Here is a 6931-nt window from a genome sequence, read left to right as displayed (position 1 = left end):
AGATTAAACCTTTGTCAGTTGCTTCATTTGCAAATATTTTCTCCTATTCTGTGGGTTGTCTTTTCATCTTGTTTATGGTTTCCTTTGCTGTGCAAAAGCTTTTATGTCCTAACTTATTTTTGAGTGGGAGTCCACCGTGAGCCTTCTTTCTAGTAAGCTTCCTGGGGGGGGCGGGGGAGTGTCTTACGTTTTTCCTTGGAGCCCTGGAGCCCCCAGCATCAGGCTCTTCACACTAAGCGCTCAGTAAATGCTGTGCACCTATGAAAGAGTGTCTCGGGGGATGGGGATTGTCCTGCGGGTGACTTTTGGACTATTCTTCGGCCTGAGTAATTCCCAGGTTTGATTGGGGTGGGTGGCCCCAGGAACCAGGGTAAGGGCCTGATGGGGTTTCCCTTGGAGACAGGATGCTTGGCCCTTCAGTAAGGAACAGCAATTGAGAAGCTTTCTCAGGGCCAGAGATAGGGTGTGCAAAGAGGCTGTAGAGGGAGCAGTTTGGGGGTCGAGACTAGAGCAGAGGGAGGGTCCAGGTCTGCGTCCAGGGCACCTGGCCACCGTGCATGGGGAGTGCGGGTGGCCCTCCCTCTCTGTGCCTCACTTTCCCGAGCGAGGGAAGGACACGGTTCATCGCGTGAGAGAGCGGAGAACCCTTTGTTGGGTCTCATTGTTTCCAGGAGGGTGTGCACAGGCTGCGTTGGGCATATCCATCCTGGTGCCACTCACAGGCTGCGCCCGCCAGAACTCTACCCTCACCCCACCAGCCTCCTCTCCCGCCCCTCCGCGCCTGCCCGGTCGGTCGACCCCTCCGCGCCCCTCGCTCCTGGCCCCGCCGCCTGCCCTCTCCGCCGGCCTCCGCGGCTCCCTGACCATCGCGAGCCGCCGGCATCGGCCCCGCCCGCAAGCAGGATCTCCCGAGTCCTTCCTCCTCCTCCACCCCGCCCTTCCTCCTCCTGCCCGCCCGCTCCCCAGTCGGCTCCCCGGCCGTGTGCGCAAGCGTGTCCGGCCCCTTCCCCGCCCCCCGCCTGGGCCCGGGCCCCCGCCTCCCAGCAGGCGGACTTACCCGCTCGCAGGCCGGCCCCGCGCCCGGGACAGGGACCGGGCCGAGCGGAGCCGCCGCGCCAGTGCCGCGCCTCCAGCCCGTGCGCCTAGCGGATCGGAGCTGCGCGCGGAACTGTCCTGCCTCGCCTCGTGCCACCCGCGAGGGTGAGTACGCGGCGGCCGGTCCCCGTGGGGCCCGCGAGGGAGGGTGGGGAGCGCCTCCGGGTCCCGGCTGCCCGGTTGCCCGGTTCCCTGCCCGGCGCCGCGGCCGGGGAGGTGGTCGGGCCGGGCACGTGGGCGCCGCGCGGGGCCGGGGCCGGGTGGGGAGGCCACAGCCCTGGGATCCCTTGCCCTGGACCAGTTTTTCGCGGGAAGCCGATTCTTTCTGCTCCCTGGGAGTGAGCAAACGGGACGGTCCTCTTCTCTGGAAAGTTTCTAGCCCCCACCCCTGCGCATCCTCTGAGCCGACTTCTCCCCACAACTGCCCCACTGAGTCCAGGAGATCCTGGGCTGGCTTGCCTGCAAGTGGCAGGCTCTGCTGGGTCCGGCTGTGTGCAGGAGACCCAAGGTCACCAAGCAGAGCCCAAAGGTGGGGCTGCTAGCTGCAGGCTGGCTGTACCCAAGACACCAGTCCACGTTGCGGGGCTCTTTGGGCCTAGGCCCCTGGGCCACAGAGCTGCCTGGCTGGTGGGCAGTGAGACGGGATGGGGTTGGGGTGAAGGTGGGGTCCAGCTGGGGGCAGAGTCGCTGGGCTCAGCCATCTGTGCTGGGCGCCCCCCTGGGGCCCCTGCTGGCTGGGACCTCCCAGGCAGCCCAGAGCTGCCAACATGTCTGCCAGCACTGCCCCCTCCATTCCCAGTCCTGGGGGAGGCTCCTTCTGGGCGTCAGAGGCCTGACCTTCTGCTGCCGCTTCCTCCGTCTGTCCCGCAGACTGGGTCCTGAGTGCCGGGGTGGGGGGCTCCTGCCAGAGGACTGGGGCTACAGGCACCGTCCGGGTGCTCAGCTGTGCCCATGTGACCTCATGCCCACCCACAGGCTGGCACCCCCATGCACTTCTCACAGAAGCCTGTGCTTTCCACCGCTGGGGGGAGGCACAGTGTGGAAGCCAAGTTCAGGCAGACTTATTCTTTGCGGAACCTTGGGAACAGGCCTGGTACAGCTAGGGTGTCACCAGAGGCACAAACCAATACCGCTCTCTCCTGAGCTTTGCTGTGCCGAGGGGGCAGGGAGGGGGGATCGTAAAGGCGCTGGGTACTGTGGAAGGTGTCTGCACAGAGGCGGAGGTATGTGAGTGTTTGCCATTAGCGGCGGTTCTCCCCCACTCTCCAAAGTTCTCCACACTCACCAAAGCTGCCCCATAATTCTAGAGAGGGTGCCTGGGAGGCGCCAGCTGTTTGAGGCCTAGAAATGAACTTCTGGGGCTTTTTCTCTTTTCCGGGAGCTCATCTGTGAATAACCCCTGCCCGAGCCGAGGTGGCCCAGGTCCCTCTAGCCTGTTCCTGGCTCTGCTCGTGTCTCCCCTGCACGTGCTCTTCGGGCTCCATCCCTCAGCATCCATGTGCTGGGCGGGAGATCTTAGTCTGTCCCCTGGGCCCTGGGTCTCCCTCCCAGCAGCTGAGGGAGAGCCAGGAGTCGGGGGCTTCCCCCCAGAGTCCGGTGGTCAGGGGTTAGGAGGGGAGGGTAGACAGAAGGAGGAGTTAGGAAGGTAGCGTGGGAGCCTCTTGCTTGGACTGTGGGCTGAGAGGCATCTGTGGCTTGGGAGTGGGCTGTGCTCATAGCCACAGGCCCCTTGCCTTTGAGTGGAGGCCCAGGCCAAGGAAGCCCTTGGCGTCTTCTGGGCCGTCTTTCCTTCCCTCCCTCACCCCTTCCCTACCCAGAGCAGTGACTCAGTCCCCACTCCTCAGAAACAGACTTCCTCAGCCTCTCCACCCTGCCAGCCCTCTTAGATCCCTGGGATCCAGTTTTCTGGAGAGAACCGAGAATCTGCTTCTTTCAGAATTATATAACAAATCCTGGAAAGAAGCCCCCCTACCCTTCACCAGCTGGAGCAGAGAGGCCAGACCCCCCTTCCTGTGCCCCAGCTTAACCTGTGGCCATCTGTGGTTTATCCCTACTGGCCTGGCATCTGCCCTGCACTGGGTGCCCACCCATGCCTTACCTGGGTACGTTCTCTGGGTGACTTCCTCCTCTCAGAGCGGGTCAAAGGTTTACCCCCGCCGTCGTGGGGAAGGGGTCCCTCCACCTCAGAATGACACAGAGTGGTCCCAGCCCATGGTGGGGTGGGGACCTCCAGCCTCCTGCAAGGGACCCTTCAGATCAGTGTCCCAGAGGGTCCCAGAGTCTGAGAGCCAGACCTACAGATTGTGCCCAAGGTGTCCACCACAACCCAGCTGAGTTCCCAGGCCCTGGGGGTTGGACCCTCGGTGCTGGGGAACAGGGAAGTCAGGTGGGGGGAACACCCAGAAAACATACAGGGCCTGCCCCTCTCTCCTGAATCCTCAGCTGCCCTGGGGTTACTCATTTCCCTGCAGAAACGAGCTGGCTTCTCATGCCTCTCGACCTCGGGTCCTCCTTCCTTCTCGACTCTTGCCTTGACCTAAAACCTTTCGTTTCCTTGAGGAAGTGACTAGGGCAGGCAGGTTTGGGTGCCTGTAGTCATTAATTCCCCTCTCTCGTTTGTCACCCCTTCCCAGAGGCACTCAGCACTTCTACACGAGTGTTCTGGGTGTCCCTGGAGGGGCTGCTGGCCACCCCTGGCCTCACATTCACTCCTGACCTGTATCACATTCCGTGTGTGTGTGTGTGTGTGTGTGTGTGTGTGAATGTAAGTGTGAGTGACGCTCTTTACGGATAGAGGAAGTGGTCAAATGTAGCTACAAGTGGGAGCAGCTGTATGTGATGCCTGGGCCCCAGCCAGATGCCATGGGCCTCCGACCGGTGCCCCTGAGGCTGGCAGGGGGTGAACTCTGCCAGGGGGCGCGCTGGGTTGATCGCTCTTCAGAGTGAGGAAGGCCATCCCAAGCTGCAGGTTTTACTTTAATCTTGGCCCCTTGCCTGGGACCAGGAGACGTCCAGCCGGATGACTGCCTTATCTCTGCCACCCCACACCCCGCAAAGCCATCCTGCAGAGAGATGATGTGAACGCTCTAGAATCTGAAGCCCTGGCTTCTGCCCTGAGCCCAGCAGGGAGGAGGGTGCTGCTGGGGCCGGGGGGTGGCCGGGGGGGTGTCCACCTGGGCCTAGAGGGTGAGGAAGGCCTGGCTGTCGGATGGTCCCTTCTTCCCGCCTGCAGCTTCATTTCAAAGCCCCAGTGTGTCAAGGGCCCCAGGATCTTGCTTTCCCGCGCAGGGTGGGGACCATGGTTGCCAGAAAGAGGACCCGGAGCAGTTTGCAGAGCGCCGGGCTCGCGCACCGTTGTTCCGCGTGGGTCCAAACCCTCCTCCGGGGTGCACGTTCCAGGGCCTGCGGTGGTGCTCCTGTGTCCCGTCCTCTGCCCGTGCAGCCTCTGCAAATACCTGTCCTTATAGTAAAAAGGGGCTTAGCAAATAACAAAACTAGTTACGATTTATCTATCAAGCACTTATTAAAGCCTGACCGAATAAACCTAAAAAAAAAAAAAAAAAGTGCTGTCCACTTATTTACATCACTTCACGTAAGCACGACCCTTTCATTAAGCCCATTTGTAAATGAAGCCATGGAGGCTCGGGAAGATTAAACCATTTGGCCAAGGTCACACGACTCCTAAGCAGCTGAGCTGGGACTCCTAGCTAGGCCTGTTTCCAAAACCTGCACTTTTCAGCCCAGTTTGCTACTGCTCCCCTAGCTCATCTTCCCCTGCCCTGTGATCCATGAAGAGGGCCAGGATCAGAGGTGTGAAAGGCTTTGCTCAAGGCCACCGGGTGTGGGTGACAAAGGAGAACACAGCCCTCCTGATTCGCAGCCCAGGGCTCTGTGCGGCCCTGAAGCCCACATCTGGCCCTGCCGGTCCTGGCTCCCCATCCCCTGCCTCTCAGCTGGGCAGGGCTGGGCTCTCCTTCCTCCCTCCCTGCTGCGGCCCCTCCCAGCCCCTGCCGGCCCCCACCTCTCCCGCTTTCCCTCCGGTAATTGCTTCCATCTGGCCTGCCCATCGGCTCCTATTCCTTGGAAATGCGGCTCCCCCGCTGCCGCCTACAAGGCTGCAAGGCCTCATCCGGCAACCACGGCGACACATGGGGAAGGGGAGGGGTCCTCCGGGGGTCTGAGCCCGGGGACCCGGCCAAGGTGGCTGCTCCTGGCATCTGGCATCCCCAGATTCCTGCCAGGCCACAGTACCTGTGCTCTGGGGCTCTCCTGGACCCTGGCCTGGCCCGGCTCAAGGCCAGAGAGGCTTCTCAAAGACCTGCTTCCCCTGTGCTCCTTAGAGGTCACTCAGGTCAGGAGGAGGGAGGCCTGGTCGGAAGGGATGGCAGGAGAGAAGTGGGGGTTCAGCAGGGACCCACCCTGTCAGCCCACTGCTTGAAGGTCACGGGAGGGGAGCAAAGCAGGGGCCGGGCGGTGGCAGAGACCGAGGGACCTGGGAACTCTGGGCAGGTGAGAAGGGAGACGGCTCATTTCCTTTGGTTCTGAGCAATTGACTCAGAACCAGCAAAACTCGAGATGAAGCTTCATATTTTGTCGTGGTAAAAAGTAAACCTTGCACATTTAACGGTGTGTTCAGTGCTCTGTGGACTCCCTTGCCTAGGCTGGCCGGGGAGGGACCCAGGGTCCTCAGTGTGGCCATCTGGAGCTTTCAAGAGCAGGCCTCTCTGCCTGTGTAGGGGGCAAGTGCCCTGTGGCTGCAGATGTTCAAGCTTGGACCCGTGACCTTGGCAGGGACGGTCCAGAGGCGATGCAGGCGTTGGAGGGGCATGTTTGTGGTGTGAAATGGGTTTGAAAACTTTCAAGGCATTTTCCTCCCTGACTTTTTAGGGTTTTCATGTAAGCTCCAGGAACCTGTCATCTCATTGCCATGTTCTTCATGCCTGGAATGATGTCTAACAAATAATAAGTGCTCAGTAAATATTTGTTTGATGAACAAAGGGAGGATATAGATCGGATGTGACATTGTCTTCACTGTGTCCCTGCTTTGCTTCCCCCTTTTCTTGGGGCGAAGGGTGAAGAGTTTCCCTTTTGACAGCTGAGCTGTTTGGAGCCTGGCCCGGCAGCCTTTTCAGACACAGGAGAGGCAGGCAGGAGCCCTGGGGGTGGGCGGGGCAGGACTCTGCCCACCGGGAGGGCATCCCCCCACTCCCCCATGCCAGGGCCAGCTGGTCACATTCCTGCCCCCATCCCCCCCTCAGCCCTGCCTTTGGGTCCTTGCACAGACCGGTCCTAACCTCCCCTCCTGCCCAATGTCAGCTCTCCCCTTATCCGGGTCCACGAAAAGCTCCCCAGGGGTGGAACCCTCTGGGGTGTCATCTCAGGAGTGAGGGCTCAAGAGGCAGGTTTGCCCCCATTCTTGCTTCACCCCAAACGACTCCACTCTTATTCCTTCTACATATTGGGTTTCCACATAAAATCTCATTTGAAAGTGGGAGAGAGGGTGTTTCGGCTTAAACCCCCTTTTTTTTTTTAAATTTATTTATTTTATTAATGTATTACTTCTGGCTGCGGGTCTTCCTAGCTGTGCGCGGGCTTTCTCTAGTTGCGGCGAGCGGGGGCTACTCTTTGTTGCGGTGCGTGGGCTTCTCATTGCGGTGGCTTCTCTTGTTGCGGAGCACGGGCTCTAGGCACGTGGGCTTCAGTAGTTGTGGCACGTGGGCTCAGTAGTTGTGGCTCACGGGCTCTAGAGCACAGGCTCGGTAGTTGTGGCACACGGGCTTAGGTGCTCCACGGCATGTGGGATCTTCCCGGACCAGGGCTCGAACCCGTGTCCCCT

General features: G+C 60.5%; 1 protein-coding gene across 11 annotated transcripts in view; it reads left to right on the top strand.

Annotated features, from left to right (window-relative positions):
* The first annotated feature begins 1039 nt into the window (after positions 1-1039).
* ST3GAL4 (ST3 beta-galactoside alpha-2,3-sialyltransferase 4) overlaps positions 1040-6931 on the top strand; it is a 34538-nt gene continuing 28646 nt past the window's right edge. For 7 of the 11 annotated variants that reach the window (XM_028501243.2, XM_055091638.1, XM_028501242.2 and 4 more), the window contains exon 1: positions 1041-1200. The gene's annotated coding sequence lies outside the window, so the exon portion shown is untranslated. Of the gene's footprint in view, positions 1201-6931 lie in introns of all 11 variants that reach the window. The other 4 variants (XM_024131308.2, XM_055091636.1, XM_055091634.1 and 1 more) reach the window with 2 other exon arrangements.

This window comes from Physeter macrocephalus, chromosome 16, assembly GCF_002837175.3.
Source record: "Physeter macrocephalus isolate SW-GA chromosome 16, ASM283717v5, whole genome shotgun sequence".
Classification (NCBI taxonomy): Eukaryota; Metazoa; Chordata; class Mammalia; order Artiodactyla; family Physeteridae; genus Physeter; species Physeter macrocephalus.
Note: the sequence above shows the minus strand (reverse complement) of the source record. Positions and strands in the feature narration are given on the sequence as shown.